The 27,026-nt window shown below is 50.1% G+C and overlaps 1 protein-coding gene across 6 annotated transcripts in view; it reads left to right on the top strand.

The window, feature by feature from the left end:
- Positions 1-19,973: 19,973 nt before the first annotated feature.
- The window catches only part of FAM168B (family with sequence similarity 168 member B), a 270,782-nt gene continuing 263,729 nt past the window's right edge, over positions 19,974-27,026 (top strand). Inside the window, exon 1 of one of the 6 annotated variants that reach the window (XM_069617841.1) lies at positions 19,974-20,281. The gene's annotated coding sequence lies outside the window, so the exon portion shown is untranslated. Of the gene's footprint in view, positions 20,282-20,453; positions 20,642-27,026 lie in introns of those variants that run through there. The other 5 variants (XM_069617843.1, XM_069617842.1, XM_069617846.1 and 2 more) reach the window with 5 other exon arrangements.

Raw genomic sequence — 27,026 nt, 5'->3', positions numbered from 1 at the left:
GGCGAACGACGTACCAATGCATACTCCACCTGGCTGTGAGTAGCAAAGACAACGGAGCCAGATCATACCCTAATGCATCACAAACCTCAGCTGACACCAGTAAACCTAAGGCCTGATGTATGCAGCCCTACCATGTGAATGAAGGTGTGTCCCAACCATAACACAACCATCTGCAAGTGCATTGAACCAATTCAGACCACAATGACTTCACCAAAATGCACCTACATACACGTCACCAAGCACCGTCTACTGAAAGGCCTGTCCCCCATAACTGCGCACGAAGGAGGCACATGACCCCCCTGCATACATTGGTTGATGGCATGCACAACAGTCCATAAGAGCCATGAGCATATTCCTGTCGCATAGTGTGAATCAATTAGTGCATTTCAAAGTGGTCCGAAGTAACAGTTGGATGCAAGCCATGGTGGCACGTCAAGTTTTGAGTTTGACGTCATGACTGACACATACATTCTCGCCCACATACAGATGATGCAGGCTATCCCCTGAAGAGGTGGCTACTTACACCAGTCCGGAACCCACAGAACCAGCACGAGGAGGACTTCAACCGTGCACATACACGTACCCGTGAGGTGATTGAGCAGGCATTTGGTCTATTGAAGGCACGGTTTCGCTGCCTCAGCAGGTCTGGTGGGGCACTCCTGTTCCACCATGAGAAGGTGGCAAAGATCGTCATGGCATGTGTCATGCCACACAATATGTGCGTCAGACGAAATGTGGCCCTGCCCCCTGACGCTGAACTGCAACCACCTGACGATGAGGATGAGGAGGGTGTGGATGGGGCAGCACCTCATGGAGTCAGCGATGCACAGGAGGGGAGTGAAATGCGTCAAAATATCATTGACCAATGCTTCTAACACACACGGCTGGTGTGTGTAACATGGAGACGGCACTTGGGGTACTGTGTGTGTCTGGGACATGCACACTGTGGACTGTACACCAATAAAGCACACATACGAAATGAGCAATGTCCACACATTTGATTTGTGCAAAAGGAAAAAGTGTATTATGAATGTGAATAGGTTTGACACACCCAATCCCCACTCCCCCCTGCCCCCTCCCCCCTGAACTCCCCAACACACCCAATCCCCCCTTCCCCTGAACTCCTCAACACACCCAATCCCCCCACCCCCTGAACTCCCTGCTAAGGTGTGACGGTGCCCGAGATGAAGTGGTTAATGTTCCATTCGTCCACTGGGCGGCCACTATTGGCAGCCCCCTCTCCCGGCCCCTGGGGCCCACCTGCCTGTATTCCGCAGGTTCCTGGCTGACCTGCGGATGGGGCTGGTTGCGGCAGAACTGGCAGCGGAGGAGGTACTGGGCTGCTCGGTACGCCGCGTGTCCCTTATTGTCTGTACAAGCTCACCGAGCACATTCCGCACTGCGGCTAGTTCCGCACATATGTCTTTGCTTGCGGATTGGATGGCTGCCTTGACAGTCTCAGCACATCTTTCCATGTCTGCACTGGCACCTCCACAATCAGCCACATGCTGCGTGAGTAGTGAGGACAGTTGTTGTTGCCTCGTCATTATTTGGTCCAGCGACTGTTGGAAATCTGGGGCATTGGATGTTGCAATTGCCGGGGTAATTGGGCTACTCCCCCCCTCCCCTCCTCCCACTGGGCTGGGAGTGGCTGGCCATGACTCTTCGGGGGATAGCCCCTGTGTGCCGTCTCCGTACAGGCTACTTAGGGACAGGTGGGCGGAATGAAGGTGGGCAGTGGGGGGACCTTCTGTGTCATCCTCCTCATTCCCCACATCGCTGTCAGAGCAGGCTGCGATGGCAGCAGTCTCCCCAATTGTACTGCTCCCCGCAGACACATTCCCCTCAGTGGGCAGCAGTTGTTGTGTGTCTCCTGTGGGTGGTGCCATGCTGCTTGACTCGGGGATCATTGCTGCCCTGGGCTGTTTTGCGACAGGCAATTTTGGCTGCTGTGGTTGGTCTTTGGGTCCAGCAGAGGTGGAGGGTTGGTGTGCTCTTGCCTCTGGCCTGGCCTTCTTGGCAGGTGTGGTGTCACTCTCGTCCCTGCCGGTGTCCGATTGGGAGCCTGTGGTGGAGCAGAGGAGGGAAAGTGTTATTGATGGGTCAGCGGACATTGAGTAGGCATTGTGATGACTGCCATGAATTTGATGGATAGATGGTGCACTTTGTAGGCTGTGCCATACAGGTTGTCTCCCTTTTGGGTGGGTTGAACATGCAGGAATGTGGGTGCCTGCTGTGGAGTGTGCATGCTGCATGTGTGCAGGGTGTAGGTCTTCTGCTGATGTGTTGCGTTAACCCTATAGGGCAACATTGTGATGCACATGTAAGTGGAATTCAGGGGGTTTCGCATGGCTAAATTAGAGGCACCTACCTGTGTCTCCTGATGTCGGGGCTCCTCTCTCCATTCCACCGACCCCCTCGATGCTCTCCATGCCGATCGTCGAGGCAAATATCTCCTCCCATGGCTGCATCTTAATTGGGGAGTCTGCTCCTCCGCCAGTTGCCAGGCCCATGTTGCGGTTGGCCGACAGCATGCTCCTTACTCGGAGCCGGAGGTCATCCCACCTTTTGCGGCACTGTTTTGAGGTGCGTGGGGTGGTTCCTACAGCGCTGACCCGTTGTGCTACAAGTTCCCATATGGCCTTTTTGCGGGCTATGGCTGGTCTTGTCATTTCTGCGGAGAAGACGATGTCCGCCTTTTCCTGTAGCGTTTCAGCCAACATTGTTAGTTCCTCCCTGCTGAAGCGGTCCTGCCGCTGCCGATCGCAGGCTTTTTTAACAACTTTTGGCATTGTGGGGATGCGTGGATGTGGCTGTAGCTTTCTGCAAAGTCTCGGGGTCAGATGTTCAGTGGTAGTGGAAGATTACAATGGATTGTGTTTTTAAAGATGGCCGCCGTGCTCTTTCCCATTCCGCCGCGATGACGCTACTTCCGGTTCCACTTACTGGCGGTCACCGCTAATTACGGTGACCGCTAATTACGGTCAGTGCTAAGATCGGTGGCTGGGATGGCGGTAGTGCACCTTACGCGGCATGCGATGCCGGTAGGTGCTGTTTTGGGGGCATTTACGACATGGCGCTGTTTACATTACCACCATGGCGCAATGCTCGTGCCAGATGGGTCGTAATGTCCCGCTTTTTACGGCTTCGACCCAGCACGGAAACGTTAATTACGCCATGGCGGTAATGTACGTTACTTACCGCCAGGATTGTAATGAGGGCCACTATGTCCTACACCTGATATTCTGTCTTTAGAGATCGACATGATAAGGCCTGGAATTGCCACGCAGAAAAGGATACAGACTTATACCAAGCAGATGGAAGACCTAAATTTAGCATATGCATCCCTTCTAAAGTCTGACACAGCTCTTTCACTTTCCAGCCACAGTAACTCAGGTTGTTGTACAGACAGTAAAGAATTAACTCCTTCGGTGGGCCAAATCACTCACACTGCCATTACACCACAAGACAAGTGTAATCTTCTGATTAGAGCTTCTTCTGAGTCAAAGGATTGTTCCGCTCTTACCCCTGACTACTGTCCTTTACTCACACTTACAGCCTCTTCCGAAGTGATCAAATCAGAAATGTACTCTGCTTCTAAGGGTTTTTGTACACCAGACAACGATTCAATTTCTGAACAATACCCAGTACCTGTCTGGAATCCAGTCTTTCCATCAGTCCATACCCCAGACCCACTTAGCAATCTGAGCACACCAGACTTTGAAGATCAGCCTTCAGAATGCCTACCCTATCCTGACCCCACATCTGTCATACTACCTGTTACTGTATCAGCTAGCCCAATCTCTGCTGCTCCTCCTGCTAATACTTCTAAATCTGCTATTGTTGCAGCATCTCACATCACTCTTTCTGCAGCAGAAGCACCCCCTTCCTCTTTGCCTGCAAGGACAGAACCTGTTGGTAAGTCAGATAACAACTTTTCTTTTAGGACTACAGCTCTGGTTGTTCCTGCTGGTGCCTCTGCAGCACTAAAACTACCAGACTCTATTCTATCAGTCTCAGGTGCGTCACTGCCCGCTGGTTCTTCTATGGCACCCACACTCCCAGTTGCTACAGCATCGGAACTATCTACAGCCATTCATGATCTCTCTGCTGCTGTGGCTTCTGAACTTCCTACAAATCATGGAGAACCTGCCACTGTGACTCCCGAATTTTCTCCGGCTAATCTTGACTTTGCCATTGCTGCTTCTGATGCCTTGGAAAACCTTCCTAGAGCAACCAACTCCGCTGTACCTCTGGCTCCACCTTTCAACACCTTACTGTTGCCTTTCAAAGCAAGATTTGCCATGGAGCCTGCAGTAGACATTCACAGTTCCTCTATTCATGAACACACTGTTGGGTTTTGTGCTCCAAAGACTTTGTCTTTTCTGAATTCTACCTCAAAGGTTCAGAACATTGATACTGTCTCCGTCCTGTCCTTCGAGACTCACACCTTGCAACCTCAAACAGTTTTTGGTGCTTCATGATGTGCCTTTTTGGTATGAGACTCTTTTACAGTGTGACAGACATTCTTCTTGTTGGTCGGTCTTCAGGGAGCCTGAAGCGGGGCCTGGAGAGGGGCATACTGTCATGCCTGTGCCATGGGCGCATACATTGGCGATCATTATGGGATAATGGTTATTCATTTATCTACAGAAAACTCTTGGATCAACCGCTATTCACTCCTTGGACCTTATTTCCCATTTGCGAGACTTTGGTGCTTTTCTATTTTTCCCAACAAACTACACTTACCACAATGCACTTGGCTATAACTATTTATTCCTGGCTATTCCTGTTTGTCATCATCGGAACTACAATCCCCAGAAGCCCTAGGGATCAGCTCTGCTTCCACCAGCTCAGGAACAGAGAGGGAGGAGGCAGATTGTATGCAGGTGTGCTGATCCAGGTGCGACCAATTAGCCTGCCTCTGTGCTGGGCAGGGCAGTATAAAAGCTGCTGCCTGCAGGGGCTCAGTCTCTTGCATTAAGAGTCCTTCCTGTACCTTTTTGCTTCGAGCTACGGATCTTTGTATGCGGTTCCTCCTTACTCCTGCTTTGGATCCAGTGCCCTGCCGGGCTCTCTGCTTTGCAGCTGATCACGCTCTGCTGCTTTCCAGCCTCCGCCTTTGCTTTTCCAGGTTCCAGCCTTGCAGCCGATCACGCTCCTCTGCTACCTTCCGCCTTTCTCTTCCAGGCTCCTGCCTTGCAGCCGATCACGCTCCGCTGCCTTTAACCTACAGCCTTCGTCCGCTGGACTTCCAGTCTAGCAGCCTCTACAGTCCTCTACAGCCTTCTACAGTTATCGGCCCTGCTCCTCTGGGCTTACTCCTTGCTGACCGGTCCTTCTGGCTCCTTGCCGCGCAGCCTGCATCTCTCCGCTGCCAACAGCCCTTATCCTCGGGGCTTCCTACCTTGCAGCCAATCACGCTCCACTGCTTGCTACCTACAGCCTTTGTGTGCTGGGTTCTCAGCCTAGCAGCCCTCTGCAGCCTTCTACAGTCAGCGGCACTGCTTCCCTGGGCTTACTCCTTGCTGCCCGGTCCTTCTGGCTCCTTGCTGTGCAGCCTGCTTCACTCCGCTGCCCTAAGCCCTTTCCCTCTGTGCTTCCTTCCTTACAGGCATGCTCCTTTGGGGTTTGCTCATTGCTATCCTGATCCTATGAGCTCTCAACCTTGTACCCTACAGTCCTCTGCTATCCACAACAGTTCACCTACATTATTTACTTTCAGTTATTGCAGTCCCCATTTCCTGACTGCTGTTCCCTTGCTTTCTTCCTTGTTTTCAACCCTCTGTTCTTTATCCCTATCCAATCCTGTTATACGGCTTTCCCTTCATTTCCTTCTGCTAGTTTGCTTATCGACTTCCTTGTTCCTGGATTTGTCTGTTAGTGTCTTCTCTTGTACTGTTTGTAGACCCTTTGTACAGAGCTTGTCTGTTGGTTTCCGTCAGGCAACCTCTGCCCCTTCCTTTGTCTCGTTTCTGCGTTACAGACACCCATAGCTGTTGTTCCAAGCCATGAGCAAACAGCGTGGGCCTCTGTTATAGCAAACTGTGCAGAACGCTAGAGTTTTTCCTAAGGTCCGTGGAATACACTTTTCCTATATCTGCATACACCCCAAGAGGGAATCCATTCTTTTGTACCTTATTTCCTTGCTACACTTGCCTACTCTTCGTTCTCTTTACTTCCAGCAGTGTGTGTATTTATCTGTCCACCTTACTTCGGCACAACCACCCAAACCCTTCCTGGGTGTCCTGTGCCACTTTTAACAGAGTGCCATCCGTGACACTACCATATCAACCTATTGAAGGAATGGAGGGAAGCCGGAACAGACAACCAAAGGATAAATCAATTACAAGTGAAAGGGTCAGATTCAGCATTTCAGGCAGTACAATGGGGGCCGCAACTCAGCCCAACCGAAAGAAAGGAGCTGGAAACTCTCCTACAACCAATGGAACACGTGTTCTCTTTCTACCTGGGAAAAACGACCATGGTGGAACATGAGATTAACACCGATCCAACACAAACAGTACGCATCCGACCTTACAGACTACCGGAATCAAAATGAACAGCCGAGGTGGAAGAGATGTTACTATTGGTAGTAATAGAGCCATCCACCAGTCACTGGCCATCGCCAATCGTATTAGTACCCAACCCAGACGGTTCCACGAGGTTCTGTAAGGACTACAGGAAATTAAATCCGATCTCTACCTATCAGGCCTACCCAATGCCCAGGATTGATGAATTAATAGAGCGACTGAGCACAGCACAATACATTAGTATGATAGATCTAACAAGGGGATATTGCAGATTCCATTACGACAAGAAGACAAGCTGAAAACTGCTTTTTCTACACCATCAGGTCTCTACAAATTCACTGTACTACCATTCGGCCTACACGGGGCTCCAGCTACCTTTCAGGCCTTGATGAACAAGGTCTTGGCTCCACACACACTGTGTAGTTCAGCATATCTGGATGACATTATTGTGTTTAGCAAATCATGGGAAGAACACCTAAGTCACCTAGTAAAAGTGATTTCTGCCCTTGGGAAAGCAGGGCTACACATCAATCCAAAGAAAACGATTTTAGAAACCAAATATTTGGGTTACCTAGTGGGCAGAGGAGTCATTAAGTGGCGGGTGGACAAAGTGGGGGCGATTATGCGGTTGACCATGCCCAACAACAGAAAGCAGATAAGGGCGTTTTTGGGATTTGTAGGGTACTACAGAAGATTCATACCCATGTTCTCCAGTATGGCCAGTCCCCTAACCGAAGCCTTTAAATCTTCATACAAAGGGGATGTGTTTCAGGACAGAGCGGGATAGGTGGCCTTCCAGACCCTAAAAAACCACATCTCTGCCCTCACGGTTCTAAGGTGCCCAGACTTTAAGAAACAGTTCTTTGTACAGACATATGCATCTGGTACTGGGCTAGGTGCGGTACTTTCTCAAGGTACAGAAGAAGACCTATTTCCTGTGGCATTCATTAGTCGGAAACTCCTGCCACATGAGTTGTCGTATTCCACCTTGGAAAAAGAATGTCTGGCCAGAAAGTGGGCCATTGAAACCGTCAGATATTATCTTCTAGGAAGAACCTTCATGGTTTTCACAGATCACGCTCCCCTACAATGGTTGGCCGTACATAAAGACTCAAACCAGAGGGTATTGAGATGGTTTCTTACGCTACATGCGTTCTGCTTCAAGACCATCCATAAACCTGCTGCCTTTCAGGTTGTTCCCGATTATCTATCAAGGAGCATGGATCGGCCCGACCGGCTCGAGTCCTCAGGGTGTGTGTGTGAAAACCTGGGATGTACGGAGGTGATAGAACCAGACTACATACGTGGGGTAAACAATAAAACAAAGAGCAAGGTCTTTGAAGACACAGAAACCACGTGGTGAGGCACATAAACACTGAAAACCCATCTGAAGAGCAGATACGTACTGAACCGAACTGCAAAGGTGGTAATGTGCGGGCGGACTGCAGCGGGACTACAGTATCAATGGGGTTTCTCAGAAAACGAGATAACCACGTCGCAGACTCAGACAAGGAAAAAGTAAAACTCAGCACACAGCAACATGAAGGTAATGCGAGGCTTAAACGGCCGGGACGACGTAAAATCACCAGAACACTGGGCAAGGCGAAAGCTCCATATGAGTTACCCTCAGAACGGCGTTCGTTGAAACAAAAGAAAAAACAAACACTCATACATGGTGAAGAGGTTGATAAAGCATATCTCAACTTACCAAAAACACTGAGGCCTGTAAATACAAAAGGCAGCCTCCCTGTGCTGGTTCCATTCTGGCAGCCGGCGTTCGAGAACGAAGGGGGCGGGCTTGGGAGGGCTTATCAAACCTACGTTTGGTGGAGGGCCCTGATTGGTCAATGAGACTCCTGCCCCTATTTAAGGCGAACAGAAAGAAAGGACTGACAGATATTTCTCCCTTCTGTTGCAGAATCGAGTTGGAATCGAAGAAGAAGCTACACCGTTCCGTTGGGCATACGAGGACTAATTCCAGGTTCCTGCCATATCCTGCAAGGAATCCAAAAGCTACAATAATTCTGGACTGATTTAAAAAGATTCAGTGTTAATTCATTCAATAAAGACTACCTTTGCTTTACTGAGAATACCTGTCCTGAGTATTCCACCACAGTCGGCAGCAGATTAATCATCAACAAGTAGGTTCAAGCAACAAAGGGATCAAAGATGGAGGGACAGTATGGGGTCTACCAAGGATTGGGGAGCAGATTTTGTAGAAACGTGACTGAGCAGCGATCTGTGCATGGGGTGGTCGTTGGGGCTAGGATCCGTTAGAGACACAGAGGCACGAACGGTCCCGCAGTAGTAGACAGAGGGGGGGAGTCGCAGTCAGAAAGGCTAAGTATAGGCAATTATACTCTTACCTTCGGTGGCCAGGATGATATACTAGGATGCAGTAATACGGCAGGTAGTGAGGCAGACATGGATCAAGGGGATCCTCGACAGGCCAAGTCAGGGGCAGTCTTGAGCCTTCGTTTAAGGCCGGGCCGCAGTTGAATTTCTTAAGGCAGGCAGCCTATCAGGAAGCTTGGTGATAGTAGGTGGCAGCAGAGCAGTGAAGCCCGTGATGTAGGAGGCTCCATTTGTGCAGAGCCTCCACTGGATGCGCAGGCCTGCACAGGCCTTGGGTCGCAGCGTGGAGCAAGAAACACACAACCAGTTTGTAAGCTGCAGAAACCCAGACTGGCGCCAAACTGCCAGTTCCAGTGGTACCTTTATTTCCGGCTCCCGCCCCCCCTGACAGGTGACCCGGTCTCCCGTGACATGTGACATCACATTCCTCCCAAACTTGGAATGCTTTTCTCCCTAGTCGTCAACAGTAACATCAGACATGTGTAGTCCATTCTAGTCTCTTAAGAGCGGGGCTTGGCCATGCTCGATCGGTGGTAGACACCTTGTATAACTTACCCTTGTAAGCGGGATGATGGTCGTGGCCGCTCTCTCAGATGGTAGTGGGGGTGTGTCCTTTCTGCCTCTTCCACTGGAGGCGTCTCCAATCGGGCCTCGCCTCTGTAGGGTGTTAGCTCTCAAGATTCTTGGGGTGTGTCATGGTCTTCTGATGGTCCTGGGGTTTCTGGTCGATCAGGTGATCTGTGTTCTCCTCTCTGGCTCCTTGGCTCTTCTTCCCACAGTGCCGCTGGGACTTTCTGGAAATGAGATATGTTCCTGGTCACTGTTTCACTCCCTCTGGTGGCTGTGATTATGCTGTGGTTTGCAGCGCTGACTGTCCATTGAACTCAAAGTTTAGTGACATCTTCGTGGGTGGAGCCCGGTTCTTGACCAGCACTGTGAATTCTGACTGCAGCTCTCGGTGGCTGGCGCGGCAAGTGCAGCTCTCTTGTTCATTCCGCTTGACTCGTCTTGCCTCTATGACAGGGATGCCCAGCTCGGGTGCTACCCAGTTTGGGTGTATGGGGAGTTCAGTTTGGATCGGTACCCCGAACATGAGAGGTGTGGGGCTGATTCCGGTATCACTCCTTCGGGGGCTGCAGTAAGTTCATGGCAGATTCCGAAAATGGCTTGCAAATTCTCCTGGGCCGACTTTGTACACTGGGCTGTTGTGGCTAGAAAGTTCTTCCAGTTCCCTGATTGGATGGCTCGAGTGGTTTGGATTAGGATGGTGCCTGCTTTGGTCTCTTCAGCTACTTCTTTCAAGGTGAGGGCCCGCGGTCGGGCACATGCGACCTCGTGACATACGTGTTCATCTGTTTCTGTAGCGCGTGGCCTTTCGTGGTCTGTAGCGCCCCATGGGTGGAGGGAAAGATAGTCTGCCGGGTTATCTGCTCTGGCCCGATATTCCACCTCAATATTGTAGGGCTGAAGTTGCAGCATCCATTTCTCGATGCATGCCGGGGGGTGTGGTGCTGAGCCCCTGAAGATGGGGATGAGGGATTTGTGGTCAGAGAACACCTTCGCTTGTTTACCCAGTAAACTATGAAATGTCTGCACCCCCACAGGATTGCTAAAGCATCTTTCTCAATATGTGCATAGTTTTGTTCAGTTTTGGTCAATGCGCGTCTGGCAAACACGATGGGGTGTACCTTGCCTTCTTTGTCAACGTGGGTAAGCACAGCTCTTAGGCCCACCGGTCTTGCATCGACAAGTAGTTCTGTGTGTCTTTCAATGTCAAAGAACACCATTGTTGTGGACGCAGATAGCAAGTCTTTGATCTGTTGGAAGGCCTGCTGGTGGATGGGAGACAATTCCCATTTCTGGTCTTTCTTTGTGAGTTCCCGGAAGGGGCTCGCTAGGGTAGCGAGGTCCGGGATAAATCTTGTGCAGTACGTCGCCATTCCCTTAAAGCTCCTTACTTCAGTGGCAGATTGCGGGGCTCTGGTGCTTTTGATGTCCGACACCTTCGCTGGATCTGGTGATACACCATTAGAGTTGAAAATGTACCCAAAGAAACAGAGATCTTCTTTGCCGAATTCGCATTTCTCTGCGTTCAATGTTAGTCTTGCGTCTTCGAGCCGTTGCAGTACTGCTGCCAGGCGTTTGTGGTGTTCTTTGTTGTTTGTCCCATATACAATGATATCATCACTGATGTTTGTTGTCCCTTCTAAGTCGTTCAGAACCTTTCGGATTTCATTCTGAAGCACTTCAGCCGCCGAAGATATCGCGAAGTTCAGGTGTTTGTATCTCCTAAGGCCAAGGTGGGAGGAGAAAGTGATGATGTACCTTGACTCCTTTGCTAGTTTGTGTTGGTGATACCCTGACCTGAGGTCCAGGTTACAGAATATTGTTCCACCGGTCAGGTCGACGATGAGCTCATCTATGGTTGGCGTGATGTGTCGCTCCCTTCCGATGGCTGTATTCGGGAGCCTCATGTCAATGCAGAGTTGCACTGCATTGGGTTGCTTGGGCTTCTGCGCCACTACCATAGGGGACACCCACGGGGTTGGCCCCGAGGTTTTCTCTATTATGCCTGCCTTTTCTAGCTTCTCGAGTTCCTTCTCCACCGCCTCCCTCATGTGGAAAGGTCCTCAGCGATGTTGCACTGCCTTTGGTTCAATGGTGTGGTCAATGTGTAACTTGATGGACCTGCCCTTCAGGCAGCCGATGCCTTGGAACACTTGGTGTTGTTTCTCAAGTAGGTTGTTGATTTCTACGTGTTGGACGCTGAACGCAAATTGTACCCGCTGCAGCATTTCTGCTGTTCTGCAGCTTAGGAGAGTCTCACAGCCGGCATCGACTACATAGATCCTGGCTCGGCATGCAGTGTTGTTGAGCGACAGGTCTAACCTGAAGGATCCTTGCACCGGCAGTGGCTTCTTGCAACCGTATGCAAACAGTCGTACCTTTCTGTCTTGGAGCACCAGTCTTGGGTTGAGCTTGTCGAAAGCGGTCACTGGCATGACATTGACGGTTGCTCCGAATGTCGATTACCACTTTTTTTGGATTGCTGTCTGAGATGACTGTGCAGGAGGGCCTCTTCCATTATCTAGACCTCCTGGGTTCTACCGCTGATATGAGATGTACGCGGTGTACTCTGTTGCTGGATTTCTTCCATCTTTCCTTGACCCGCCTGTCAGGCGAGGTGTTGTCTTCGCTCTCCTCGCTTTCACTTGTGTCGGGTGATCTCGGCAGAGAACGGCCCTCGCTCTTCCTCTTCTGCTCGGCTGCCGGGTGGATTCCCGTGGGGCAAACCTCTTTCGGTGTTCCTGTGGTCGTTGCAGCATTTGTTCACGGTCTCCACTGCCTGGCGGGTGCAGGCAGGCTGCTACCTAGTGGTTAAGGTGATTGAACTTCCAGCAGGTCGAACCCCACGTGGAGCATGTTTCTCCCTGGTGCCATGAGCCACCACACCACTTGCAGGAGTTCTCTCGCCCTTGAGGCATGTGGGATTTGGACTGGTTTGAGTCTCTGCCTCCCTGTTCTAGGCTGTTTTGGCATCTCCTGTCGGCTGCCACTTCCTTGTTTTCCCTCAGGTTATCCAGTGGTAGGCGTTGAATTCAGGTCTCGATTACCACCACCTGGTCGTTTGTGCATTCATGAAGACGCCCCATCTCAAGTATTCGCTATGACTTTTCTGATAAAATGGCTCTCCTCAGTTTTTCCGAATAGATTCTGTTGATTATTTGAATTCGAATGGCGAATTCCTTGTTAGGAAAGTCACACCCTACTGCCATCTCCTGTAGGCGGGCATGGAAGTGGTCCACTGTTTCCTTCTCGCGTTGACTGGCCATGCAAAAGTGGAATTGTTCGTAGTCGGGATTGAGGTCAGGTTTAAACTTGTTTGCGAGTGCAGTCTTTGCAGTGTCGTAGTGATTCGGATCGCCGTTGTCAGGAAGGCTGTTAAAAGGAGTAGCGCTGCCGATCCGATATTGAGCAGGAGGAATGAGCGTTTTTTCCTGTTGGTAGTGAGCTCTCTGGCGTCAAGATGCATCTCAAATTGTTGTAGCCAGATTCCCCAGTGAATGGCGGCCCCTGTTGCAAATGGGTTGAAAGGCGCCATGAGGGTGGTGAGTGCTGGGTCTGGGTGGTCAGAGTTGACACTCTTCCTATCCGAGGGGCTTGCACTGGCCCTTGAAAGGCTTGCATTCGTGCTGGTCATGGTCGAGCAGTGGTTCTATTTGGTAGGCTGCTGGTTATGCACAGGAAAATATGTCCTTCCGGCACATATGCGAGCACGTACAATGTGGAAAGATGTCAGTGTGCTTTTTGGTGCGCATACAACGTGAGCTCCTCTTACCTGGGGTTTCCGGTGAATGCAGATGGGTATTTACTGTAGCCTCTTGCTCCCTTGAGTTGGGTGCTCAGGGCAGGTGCAATCCTGTGCCTCGAGCGTTGGAGTGGTTAATTGCGCTGTTCAAGAGGTGAGCGTGATGATGATTGTTCTCCTGACACATTGAGAGTTGTAGGAGTAGAGGGACATTGCTTGCCGATACATGCGAGGTAGAGGAATGTTCATGGGGCATGTTGTACGTAGTGGTGATAGAGCGTAGCATGCAGCGCGTGTGATGAAAACTCGACTGTTGGATTCATAGCAGAATGTTGGGGGCCTGAAGATGAGGCTCATGTTCAGTGCGAGAATGGAACGTTCAGACCTGTTGATCGTTTGGTAGAACGTTGGGGGCATCCGAACATCCCAACTATGCGAAATTTACCTGATTCTCTATGCACTGTATTTTGTTTCCCCTCCCCCTTCCTCCCTCAATTATAATGTAAGATAACAATAACAAACTGTAACTACGCCGTGATACCTCAGGGTCTGGGCGTTCAACAAATCTAATAAAATAAAAATAAAATGAAGATGGGGCTCGCGTTCAGCGCAAGGATGGAACATTCAGGCATGTTGATCGTTCGGTAGAACATTGGGGGCATGAGAATGAGGCTCACGTGCTCTCCCACTGGAACGTATGCTTGAGCCGGATGTTGGAAGCAAGTCTTTTCTGATATGTGCGTGTTACTGCAGCCACCCGCTTGCAATGGCTCTCACGTTCTGCTGGCCACTCTTACCAGAATGTCTTAACAATGCTTCAGTCTCCGGTGCGGCGGTATCAATGAGCCGATGAATGTTAGGATAACGGGCGCGTGGGGAAAAGCGCCATCCTCGTCGCCAGTGTGATGTAGGAGGCTCCGTTGGAGCGGAGACTCCACTGGATGCGCAGGCTTGCACAGGCCTTGGGTTGCAGCAACGAGCAAGAAACACACAACCAGTTTGTAAGCTGCATGAACCCGGACTGGCACCAAACTGTCAGTTCCGGTGGTACCTTTATTTCTGGCTCCCACCCCCCTGACACGTGACCTGGTCTCCTGTGACATCACAAAGCCCAGATTGTTCCGATCAGCAAACCCGTCGGCCATGTTGTAGATCTCACGAAAGTGGGCTGATGAATGCAAGCATGATTGTGGTGCTGCAGGAGGCACACTGTTCCTCACTCCTGTGCAGATCTCACATTGTAAGGAGCATTACCTCCACGTCCACTCTTCCTCGTCCCAGTACTTACTTCATGAGGCACCTGCCTCCGACACAGGACCTTCTTCTATTTCTTTAAATCTCTATAACTCCTCCCCCACATCCATGTCACTCAGTTTAATTTTTCCTGCCTCTGGCAGGTTGGACTTTTTCTTCCCGGTGCGGGGCACCAGGGAGCACCGATTGCTGGCCCCCTGGGGGGGGCTGTGTGGCGGGGCCCTCGGCTCCCTCAGGTGCGGCGCTGCTCCTGGGCCCCCTGCGGGGCTTGGGGTCACAGTTGAGCTGGATTGCCTCGCTCGGTTCTTTGCTGGGCTCCGGACCGCAGCGTGAGCATTGTGTCCCGGGTCCTGCACGGCCCCGGGAAGGTAAGGAGAGGGGAGGACTGGGCTTGATGTTTTTCCCCTCTCCTCCTGTTTTGGCCGTCTTGATTCGACTTGGCAGTATGGGCTAGCCTTCCCTTTTGTTGTGAGGCCTCTCTGCTTCTTGTCGTGGGGTGACAGTGGCAGAGAGTCTTTGGGAGTGCGGGGGCTCTGTTCTGTCGCAGGCATGTCACATACCACCCGCTCCTCAGACACACACAGCACAGGATGCACCGGATGTTAGCTGCATTATCTGGGGGAAGGTAAGGAGAGGGGAGGACTGTGCTTGATATTTTTCCCCTCTCCTGCTGGTATGGCCATCTTGACTCCTTCAACATGCCGTTTTCCTCGTGTCTTGTGTGCACATCTTCATTGGAAATGATGGCAAGCACTTGGCAGTATGGGCTAAGCCTTCCTTTTTGTTGTGAGGCCTCTCTGCTTCTTGTCGTGGGGTGACTATGACAGAGTATTTGAAAGTGCGGGGGCTCTGTTCTGTCGCAGGCATGTCACATACCATCCGCTCCTCAGAGACACACGGCCCAGGATGCACCGGATGTTAGCTGCATTATCTGGGGGAAGACTGTGCTTGATGTTTTCCCCTCTCTTGCTGGTATGGCCATCTTGACTCCTTCGAATGGCTGTTACCTCGTGCTCTGTGTACACATCTTTATTGGAAATGATGGCAAGCACTTGGCAGTATGGGATAGCCTTCCCTTTTTGTTGTGAGGCCTCTCTGCTTCTTGTCGTGGGGTGTCTGTGACAGGGTATTTGAAAGTGTGGGGGCTCTGTACTGTCACAGGCATGTCACATACCACCCGCTCCTCAAACACACAGCCCAGGATGCACCGGATGTTGGCTGCATTCCTTGCGTGCTGCCTGTGAATACGGCGCAGATTTGGACACGTCTGCAAGCGGCCGGAAGGGTACCGGCCTGGCATAGTCTACACTTCGGGTTCGAGTATCAGCGGTGCTGTCTCAGTCCTTCAACCTTCCTAGACCGACGCATTGGAACGATCTAGAGCATGGGGCTACCAGCTACTGGATACAGGGCTCAAGCCACCTCTCAGTCATGTGGCGTGTTAGTGGTGTGTTTGGGTCTGTGCTAGCTATGGACGCAGACTCCTTGTCCTGTCCTCTTCCTCTAAACTGCGCGAGGGAAAGTCGAAGGAGTTGATTTGCTTTTCCCTTGTCCGGCATGGGATTATGGAAAATGCATCATGGAAGTAACGGCCATGCAGGGGGTTTCCAGTGTCTCTTCTTTTAGGGCCTAGGTCCTCCGGTGCCGACGTGTTGCTTTCACGCCTCCTCTCAGACTTGTGGGAACTGATAGGGCACATGGTGGCACATGTCTGTGCTTAGAGGGGTTCTCAGAGCCCCTGGTGCCGGTGGAGGGGGATGTCACTTCAGTGGGTTTTCCAGTATAGGCATACCTCAGGTAGAGGGTTGCCTTTGATGTCGGCTATCCGGGATGGATTGCTTTGCCCCGCTTTGTGACAGTACTCTGCCCTTTTGACGCCAGCCTGGTGGCTCCTCTGTCAGCTGAGGGGGCCATAGTCTGCTGGACTTCTGGGCTGTCCAGTATCTTCCTTTTGATAGGTCAGATCTTTTTGTGGGCTGACAAGCATGCTGTTATATTGTGGCGCAGGCCTGTTTCAACGTCCTGTGATTTCCCTCTGGTGCAAGTGCAGTGACTGGCGGTTTTCCCTGGCTCCTCGTCTCTATCTTCTCGGAGGTGTATGGGACCGGTGGGGTTCGGCTTCCTGGGTAATGGGCTCCTTCTGGAGGGGGTATCAGTTGCCGTTCCTGTCTCCTCCTGTCCAGGTTTGCATGGTTAGGACTTTGGTACCCAGCTCACGGTCCAAGTAGTTGGCCATGGGATCCGTTCTCTACGAACGGTTGTTGTGGGTTACCGTCTTGCCCGTTCTTCTCCCTGTTCAGGGTCAAGTTTTCTACTTGCGGGTGTTCCTGGGCCCTATGCCTTCTAGGATGTGTCACCTGCTTATGGGTCTCAAGACCCTGCACTGCTTGTCCGGACGTCTGGGGAGAGCGTACTCTGGATGTTGTGCAGGCGGGGCGCTTGCTGGCTGTTCTGGGCTGGGTTCTCAGAAGGCAGTATGTCTCGGCTCGCCTGTTGATGAAGTTACGGGGCACGTGGCGTCTTGCATGTTTTCCAGTTCCTTGAGCCCGTCTTCGGTTACGTCTCCTGGTGTCTTATACTCTCTCCCACTGGCTCCCGACATCTCAGCTTTCGTAGTTTTGTTTTCAGTGTCCCCAGAGCTGCGAGTGTCCCTGCTATGGTGGCGGGGGGTTTCAGGTCTACAGGCTGAGGTGTGCATGGTCCTTCCTCCTGTGGCCTCTCCTACTACCAACACCAGCAGAAAGGGTCTACATTGGGGGTCCTTTCAGCTCAAGGGTTGTGAGATCTGGGGAGAGCCGGCGATCATCCAATTGGCAAGAGTTGTGCCATTGTCCAAGCTCTGGTGTACTTCGAGGAGTTGCTGGACGCTCGGCGGTTTTTGGTCCGATCGGACAATACGACGGCCTTGGCATATGTTAACTGCAAAAGGGGTTCCGCCCACTCCTTGAATGCTCTGGCAGCGCTGATAGGCACCTGGGAGGACTCTCATCTGGTGTCTCTGGTGGCCTCACGTATCAGAAGGGTGGACAATGTTCAAGCGGATCTTCTCAGACGCCGGTTTTCACTCCTCTGCGGAACTGGTCCTGTTGGCCCAGGTCTTTGCGGTGACCTGTGTCAGATTAGGGTCCCTGGTTCTAGACCTGTTTGCATCCCCGGCCTCAGCAGAAGTTCCCCTCTTCTGCTCTAGGTTTCAGGCTGAGGGGATTGGGGGATGGACGCCCTCTCTGTACAGTGGCCTTGGGGTTTTCTTTTATGCCTTTCCGCCTATTCCCCTTCTGCCCCGGGTGGTTTGGCGCATCAGAGTGTCCAGGGTGACTGTGTTGTTGTTAGCTCCGTTCTGGTCCCGCCGGAGTTGGCTCCCCTCTCTGTTGGAGGGTCGGTCCTAGGAACCTTGGCTGGTTCCGAGGTGGCTGTGTCCCCTTCAAGGGGATCTGCGGTTGGAATTCCACCAGATGCAATGGGCGGTGTGGCTATTGCTCAGTCTAGGTTGATATCTCAGGGGTTCTCAGATCCTGTAGTTGGGTCCAAATGGATGCTCTTAGACCCTCCACTCTGAAGGTGTTAGACAGACACTGGGGCCATTTCCGAGACTGGTATGGGCGGTCTGGGATCCCTCCCCTGCGTTCTGGCCTCTGCTATCCTTCAGTTCCTCCAGGAGGGGTTTTGACAGGGGCCTGGCAGTTTTTCCAGGCTTCGCTCTCAGCAGGCCTCCATGAAATTACTTTTGGGGGACTCTGACGGTCACTTGGATGGGGAGGTGTTGGTGGGGAAATTGATCCAGGGTTTTTCTTCTTCCCGTCCTTGTGCTGATAAAGGGCTTTCCTCTTGGGATCTCCCTCTTGTATTACGGTTCCTTCATGGGCCTCCTTTTGAGCCCATTTCCGAGATTGATATCAAACATCTTACACTGAAATCTGCTTTTCTTATTGCCCTCACTTCTGCCCGTAGGCTTGGGGAGATTTGGGCTCTCTTATGTCACGCTCCTTTCCTGAGGGTGCTGCCAGACTCGGTGGTGCCGGGGTGTGGTCCGATGTTTCTCCCTTCAGTTGTCTCTCGGTTTTCACACCTCTCAGGGTCTGGTTCTCCCTGACTTCTTTCATGATCCAAGAACGCCTGAGGAGGTGGCTCGGCTTAACATTGATGTCCGACGGGACGCGTTGGAGTATTTGGCTTGGTTTGCTTTTTCCACCAATCTGATAGTCTTCTGATTGCTTGTGGTCCGGCTGGGGCTGGGCATAACGCATCTGTGGTTTCCATTTTCCGGTGGTTCCGGGTTGTGATCTCTAGGGCCTATGTGGCTCTGGCCTGCCTGTGCTTGCGCACAATCGGGGGCGGTCTGCCAGGGGTTTGGCGGCTTCCTGGGCCGATGCAAGGAGGGTTTTTCTCTGCAAGAGATTTGTATGGCTGCCGCCTTGGCTGGTCTAGGCATTTTCATCAACCGCTATGGGTTGAGTTTTCCCACTCGGGGGTTGGTTCCTTCGTGGTTGGAGTTTTGTCTGTGGGGATGTGATTTAAGAGTTATTGTGGGTGTGTTTTGCTGCACTGTTTTTGGCTTTGTGTCTCATTGGGACCTTTTCCCCGTTGCTGCTTTGGTATACCTCATGAAGTAAGTACTGGGACGAGGAAGAGTGGATGTGGAGGTAATGCTCTGATTACTTACCGGTAATCTTCATTACTCCTAGTCCTACTCTTCCTTGTCACAGTACTGACGACCCTCCTCACCCTCCCTCCGGGGAAGGTCCCATGCTCCGGCTTGGTAATATGAAACTGAGTGACATGGATGTGGGGGAGGAGTTATAGAGATTTAAAGAAATAGAAGAAGGTCCTGTGTCGGAGGCAGGTGCCTCATGAAGTAAGTACTGTGACGAGGAAGAGTAGGACTCGGAGTAATGAAGATTACCGTTAAGTAATCAGAGCATCATCAGTCTTTGATACTTGAAGGCACCATGACATTGACTTTAGAATAAGTTGCCATAGGTAAGCCAAGTGGCAAATAACTTTGGGGAGCAAAATACCTAAAGTGCATTATTATTATATGTTGGGCAACTCTATTGTAATTAGGCTTTTTTGTATGATAGCATGACATGTTAACATAAACTTTTAAGTGAATCACGAAGCTGCAGATAAGACAGTGTGATTAAATGATTTGCCCATGATCACAGTTTGGTTAAATGGTGAAAACCAGGATGTGGCCAATTTAAACAACTGAACACAGCTTTTCAGATTTCGTTGATATAGATATTTATTAAGCGTTGCATTTCATGCGCTTGAATAATGCTTTATTTATTACAATGCCTTTGAACCAACCCTCATTTCATAATAAACTAACTTTACAGTATATACGATCATCATAGAAATATGTTGCTTCACTCTAATGCAGAATACATTATTCCGCAAGCTGAGAACTTACTATGGTAGTGAAGCGGCTGAAATAGTAGACAGTCATGTGGTAGCAGTAAAAGAAGTAACACCTGGAATATAAAACAAATGTGTAAATAAATAGAGAATAATGTAAGAAACGTATCGGCCATATTGGAACAGTCGATGGTAGCGACCATAGAGATGGTGTGTCGGCCGAGAAACCGGCGGAAGTGACGCTCTGCTGGGGCCCCCCTCCTTCTCTTACTGCCTGTCTCCCCTTTGAGTTTGTTTGCTGCGCAGTCACAGCCGTGCCCAGAAGAAAGAGCCCGAGCCACATCCGGGGAATTTCACGCGACCGAACTACGGGTAGCCAGTGCAGCCCCTATCAGACCCCCCCCTCCGAGACCAAGAGAGAGGCTTAGCAAGAGGCCGGAGGGGGGGAAGAGGAGGTGTCGCCGTGAGACGCAAGGTGAGGGGGGGCGGAGACCGGGGGAGGCGGGGATGATCCGGGAAGGGAGGCGGAGTCCTACGGTAGGTACTGCGACGAGGAAGATTCGAGCACGGTCGTTTAGTGAAGAGGGGGTGGGGTTTAGCCGACACATTGAGCGCCCCCCCCCCCCCCCCCCCCCCCCCCCCCCCCCCCCCCCCCCCACTGCGTGCTTACGGTCTATACGTTTTTATCGCATCTGCCCCGCGTAACTGCCCGTGTGTGGTTCCTGGCCCTCCCCTTGAGCAGGCTCAGGTGCGTGTTTGTGTAAAGCCGGCATCGGGAAGCCTGTGTGGGTCGAAGGCCGTCGAGGCCATTTTAAATCGCTACTTAAAAGGCGAGGTAGGGGTATTGTCATTATCTAAGACTTGCGCATCTGCTGAGACGATATGTGCAGCAGGCAGCCCCCTCCAATGTGCAGACTCGGCGGCTGACTGATACCCGTTATTTTAAGTGGCTAGGGAACGCGTGTCCTTTTGACGTCAAAATGTTTTTTTTTTTTATAAGGAACGGGTTTTGTTACCATTGTGCACCCCCCCCAACCCCACAGGTGCACAGTGTACTCTTTGTGAACATTTTGCGAATGAATACCTGGCGTGCATTAAAAGCGAATACGTGATTCGTGTATGTGTTGAGCTTGACAGATCCCGAGTGAGTGCTATTCTTTTGCGCCATGTGAACATTCAATAAATACATGATGGTGCTGCGGGTTTTTCTAAATGCGGTGCCATGATGTGGCCATGTTGGCGGGGCAGGATCGAGGCCAGACGACCTGTCTTTTGTAGGCCTTTGAGCCCATGATTTCTTCGTGCGCCTGTGGCAAGACTTTCTCTCTTGTAAGTTTCCTCCCAAGATCAGGTATTTTACCCTTCGACGACCAAGGTGTGCATTGACTAACGTCTAGTGATCAGGCCACTATTCAGTTACTTGACAAAATGCTCGCCGAGATTATCTCTCATCACTTCCACTTGTAAAACCAGGCAATTATTCCCCATGCTTCTAGACGTGTTAAATGTAGGGTGTTTGCATTATGCCCCATCACCCATGACAAGATATGGGTGACCGTTTGTCTCGGCATCCGGAGTGAGGGAGCCACCCCATCCAACAAAATCAGGATTGAAATACATTACTACTCGATCATTTAAATTCTTCAATGCCGAAATTAATATTGGATTACATTTGGCTTACTTTTGCAACCCCCAAATAATCCTTGAAGAATAGTTTTCTTTTAGGTGCTGGAATAATTTATTTAAGAAATTTCAATCCCAAAACAATGGGCTATTATAATTCTTCAAGAATCCCATACAAATGTATGGTTGAAAATGCATATTATAGAAATGGCCTTTAAAATTAGCCACACTTCTTTGAGTAGTTTTGCAATGCAAGGCTTTATGGGTTCAAGAACACTGCGGCTTGCTGCCCAGTTTCAAAAAGTCGTACTTTAAATCGTAATACTGCTTTATTAATGTTAACTATCAGAACAATAGTTAAAACGCATTGGTTCTTAGTATGCATGCAGACAGGCATTTGGGTGGTTCTTAGTATGCATGCAGACAGGCATTTGGGTAAAATAGCCGCTATAGTATTTTTAATTGGATATAATTTTTTTTCCATTTGCATTTATTGGAAGATACGACCTCCTTGCCTCGCTGAAACTTTAGAAGAACCATCTCCGGTTCTGAAAGCAGCTCAAGACTTTTCTCCTCTTTGTTTCTGCCTTCTATCTTCCACTTCTCTGCTGATCTCTTGTCTGATACTGCACTAGTTACTTTGCACTTGGGGGTGGATCTGCAACCATACAGTCCCCCTACTTGCACTTATCTAACACTTGTCCGCATTTAACCCCTGCACTGCCGCCTGCCGGCGGCCCTTTTCCCCTTCTTGATTCTGTCTCGCGCTTCTCCCCTGCACTTCGCTTTCTCAATGTCACTTGGCCTAATAAGATTGTTGTCTTGTCCTCCCTTGCCTCGTCGTTCCTTGAAACACTTGTGTATAGGCACGCTATAAATAAAATGTATTGTGCAGAAGGAGGTTCGACCAGAACCTGTACATAGCACAAAAGAATGACTGACAATCCAACAACTTTACAGTCTTGGAAATGCAGGAATACACGGAAAACAAACTGCTCCTCTGAAAGTGTGTGAAAAGTGGGTAGAAACCTACAAGGGGTGGGAGGATTGGTAGGATGGAGAGCACAAAACCTGCTGGGGTGGAGGAAGAAAAGGTCCAAACCCACCTGCGCAGATTGGGGACACCCAGAACCAGTACAGGTTGCATGTGAGGGTGGGGTGTTAAGGGCACCCATTACTAGCCCAAGGAGTAAGGTGGGGAATCAGACCAAGCACATGGACCAAACGGAGTAGGGTGGGGAACTAGACCCAACACTGGGGGCAAAGGTGGTCAGGTGGCAACCTAGGCCCGGGGAGTAAGGTGTGGAGCCAGCCTAGGGCTCAAAGGAGCGAGGGGAGATGGGGCGCAGTCCCAGCAAAGGGAGTCAGCTGTTACGTTGATTTTACACTAAGCACCTCTATAGCCCAGGGGGCGGGGGAGGCAGGGGACTCAGTCCAAGGCCAGGAAGTAAGGTGGGGACCCAGAACCAGCCTAGCCATCGAGGAGAATGGTGTGCAGACGCTCCATCCAAGGGGCTGCAGGCAGCAAATAACTAGCCTATGGAGCGAGGGGGAGGCGTGGAGCAATGAGCAGATGGGGGTGCAGACCAGGGAGCAAGGGAGTCCGGTGGGGATCCAAAACCAGCAACTGGAGCCAGAACCAGTCTACGGAGGGAGTCGAATGGGGATACAGATGTAGCCCAGTAGAGTAGGTGCCGACCCAGCTAAGGGAGCAAATGGTAGGAGGAACACAGACCACAGCTCAGAGAGTAAGATGGGGGGAATGGGGACCAGAGCTCATGGAGCAAATGAGGGTTTTAATAGGCAAGGGAGTTGGGTGGGGTCAGACTCGGAACCAGTCCGGGGGAAGAGGGGACCCAACCCAGGCAGCAATGGAGTTCCTCTGTACCAGTCCAGGGAGCATTTAATAATACAGTAACTAAATCTTTTAAAAATAAGATACATTATGCATTCCTTAAATTGTGACTAGATTTGCATAAAAAAATCAACCTTGGTGCCTTCCGCTTCATTGGGTAGATATTTTGTTTGGCAGTGTTTTTCAATACTCCACTGCGGAGAGTTCGTCGAAGCCCATTTCTGTTGCTTTAATATGGATACATTCTGTAATGAAAAAGGAAGAATTCTTTGAAAAAGGTTTGAAAGGAGCAAGCGAAAAACATTAACCAACAGACAGATCTTGAAAAAGAGGTGTTCAACAAGCATTTTAACTTACTTGCTGATGGTGTTGAAGGTAGGCCTGGCACATGGATGGTTGGTTGAACAGAAGCACAGTGGACAATATGCACTGTACAATCTCCAACTAAATATATAGTGCGTTCTGAACGGCATTGTGTACCTTTTTTATTGCTACCTTTGATGACCATCTAATGTTAATATCCTTATCTGCCATCAACTCCGCTTTGCTAAATTAAAGGTCTAGCAGTTTGTTCGGCGGGTAGCTTGCGGAGTTGCTAGTCTTCTCTTTTTTGTTTTTTTATGGTACCACAATCTCTCTAGTTTCACTAAGAAATCTGTCATGAGGCATTTTTCTCTGTGCATTCAAGAAATGAACAATTAGGTTTATCAAAACTCACAATCTGATCAAGATTAGGACATGGTTTAGATTTAAATATTTAAAGCTCCCCAACCCCCACAAGAATATTCTTTTTTTGGTTGTCTTTTTTTTTTCTTTTTATATTTATGCATAATTGGTCGTTTGCTCACACTGTAACAACTTCATGTTGTGATTGTACAGTGCTTTGGTCCAAGCGCTTTATGGGCACAAATAAAATGTAACACTGTAGGCCTAGACGGTATGTACTGCAAGCTTTACAGGGCTGTACAAACTTTTTCGGACCACTTCAGGGATGCCAAGGACTCTTGTCCTGGATAATCCAGCCCAAAGATCACCAAGAATTACAGAAGACCCCCCCCCCCCCCGCCCCGAAAAACACCATGGAAAAAGGCATCAGGCAAGCTAATTCTACGAGCCCCACAGAACAAACGAGCAAGAAGGGCCCAGCACGCCCCAGAGCATAACTGGACAATATGCAATATTGCCAACCCTCCTGACTTTGCTTTCTCCCTCCTAAAATAACACTAACCCCAATTCAGTGTGAAATGTTTACTCCCGCTTTCCAAGATGAAATCTCCATCCTAGGTGGTCCTCAAGGTTGGCATGCATACAATAACTACAAATCTGTTCCCAGAACAAAATAATTGGGAATAGTCTGTGCGTGTGTGTACTCGGTTCATTACAAACCACAGAGCCGTTAACCAAAAAGGAAACGCATACTTATAATTCATTAGACAGAATAGTCTTTTAGAACCTCCCCCTGTCGAGATTACCCACAGACTGCTTACTTGCGGTAGCCTACACGAGGGGGCTGAAGCAAAGACCTCCTACCCAGAGGCTGGTGTCATCCCCTCCTTCCAGCCTCTAGCGCCGGATCTTCAGTGGACTGAAAAAGCAGACACAGACAGTGGGGAGAAAACGGATGCCAAAAGTGCAGTGTAAGACGCCCTGCCCCCCGCCCCCCAACCATCTGCATCCACAGCTCCCGAAATGTCGTCCAAATGATCCTGCTAGCTATCACAGTAACAGTACCTGGGGTGGGGGTCAAAGGAGGACATAGGTTGTTAGAATGTATTTCTAAACTCTGGCCTGGTGGACAGATGTTTAGGGGGCGCTTTGGGAAGATAGCCAGACCAATTCACGGTAGCTATGAGGGCAGTCGAGGCTAAATCTCAGGAGGAGTGAGGGTGATCGGGGGTCTCCAATGAGCACATATATTGAAGCACCAAGAATTACAATTGGTGGTATACAGTCCAGCCCTAAGATGAGTGGAGCCTTGTGCAGAATGTTCAATGCATGCATAAAGCGCACAGTTATGTATAAAGTTCACAAGTGCTTTCTAGGGAGCACAAAAAAGTTAGACGGATTCTGAATAGGTGAAACTGGTTCCAAGGGTCAGGCGAGGATCTGCTTCAATGAACAAAGCTGTTCCCGACTTTCGGAGAGCTCTAGACAGCAAGTGCCACCTAAGCCAACCAGAAGGCCAGCAATGGGCCTTCACGGAATTAATGCATTTGGATGAAGGGCCAACGGTAAGTGATGTTACTACTTCTCATCTTTAGTTCGGTTTTGGTCCAGACTTGGCAGGTCCAAAGGTACGATTTCCTGGCCCTCTGTATTCCAGATGCGCATGTGATGCCAGTGCGGGTACAGGAGCTGCTACTCTTTGGATGAGAAACAAATAAAACACAGATGCAGAAGGTCTCGGGGCACTGGAAGGAATGCAGGGAAACTCCTTCGTCGACCAGATGCAAGGGTGGGGCCCATCTCTCCTGATAATGGCGCAGCCTTTTATCTCTTGGCCCAAAGATGCTGGGGGCGGAGGGTGACAGTTAAGCAGAAGGGTCCCTTGTTTGGTAAGCTAGGTCTACCCAAAGTCTAGGGTCAACATTACCACACTCCTGCACTGGTCTAGGTTCGGTCTGCATGGCTCAGGGACACTTCTGAAAGGCTCACTTGCAGGATTGCCAGGAGGCATCAATAGTGATTGATCCCGCGACTCAAAGGGTTCAAAGCACTGTATGTCTTCTGAGATCGGGCACAAAGCAGGGTTTCACTTAATCACACAGCTCCAAATAAGGCAGCTATTTTCATGCTGGCAGATAAAATTCAGGACAATGCTACCACAAATATATTAACTTTTGCCTGGACGTTCCACTTCATCAGAAAATCACTGCTGGAGCAGGAAGGAAATTAAGATGAAGAGGGAATCTGCTCGCTTCACCGTACCCTGTTCTGTTTCACACAAACAAAAATACACTAGTATATCTGACAATGCCCCAAGTGACAACTGCTTACCAAATTCAGGAGACACAACGCATAAAGAGGGCCTCCTCGGCGAACCTTCATCTCGGGGACTGGCTGTTATGAGCTCGCTTTAAGAACAGACTGCCAATTACGTGGTCTTTTGCGGTCCATGCCTCGATATAAAAAAAATATTGTTACTGGTCAGTGAACTTGCAGTGTCCCTGGCCGCCATCTTGAACAGTTGCGCATTGTACCTCAAATACTATAACTGAATGTCCATGTCACACATGTTTACAATGCAAAAAAGTTCATGTAGGTAGAAAAGGAAAGAATTCCTTCAACTAGCCTATATGCACAGCGACTGGGTCATTGTGTATGCATACAAGGTTGTATATGTAACTGGCGCAATAAACCCACAATCCTGACCGACTCAAAATGTTGAACACCATGGGAATACAAGAAACGAAAAAAGAACAAATAAATCACGGTGCATTCCCATTGGTACCTGGTACGCAACTAATGATACGTGTGTGTCCACCCCAATCTCAGTCCTGGTATGTTGGGGAGAAGACAAAGGAAAAAACCAAAGACCTTGTGGCACGGCCATGATGGACACCAGCCACAGTCCAGAGCCAGATGCAGTAAGCACTGTAAGGCTTGTTAAAATGTTATACAAATACAATAAAAAGCTACTGCTGCCACCAGTCTGTTCTGAGGCACATTGTACAATTGGCAAACATTCCCTAGAGGCTGTTTAGGGTCCCCCATTGAGCCGTATTGGAAGGTAATTGGTGCA

The sequence above is a fragment of the Ambystoma mexicanum genome, chromosome 10 (genome assembly GCF_040938575.1).
Source record: "Ambystoma mexicanum isolate Mex_15411 chromosome 10, UKY_AmexF1_1, whole genome shotgun sequence".
Classification (NCBI taxonomy): domain Eukaryota; kingdom Metazoa; phylum Chordata; class Amphibia; order Caudata; family Ambystomatidae; genus Ambystoma; species Ambystoma mexicanum.
Note: the sequence above shows the minus strand (reverse complement) of the source record. Positions and strands in the feature narration are given on the sequence as shown.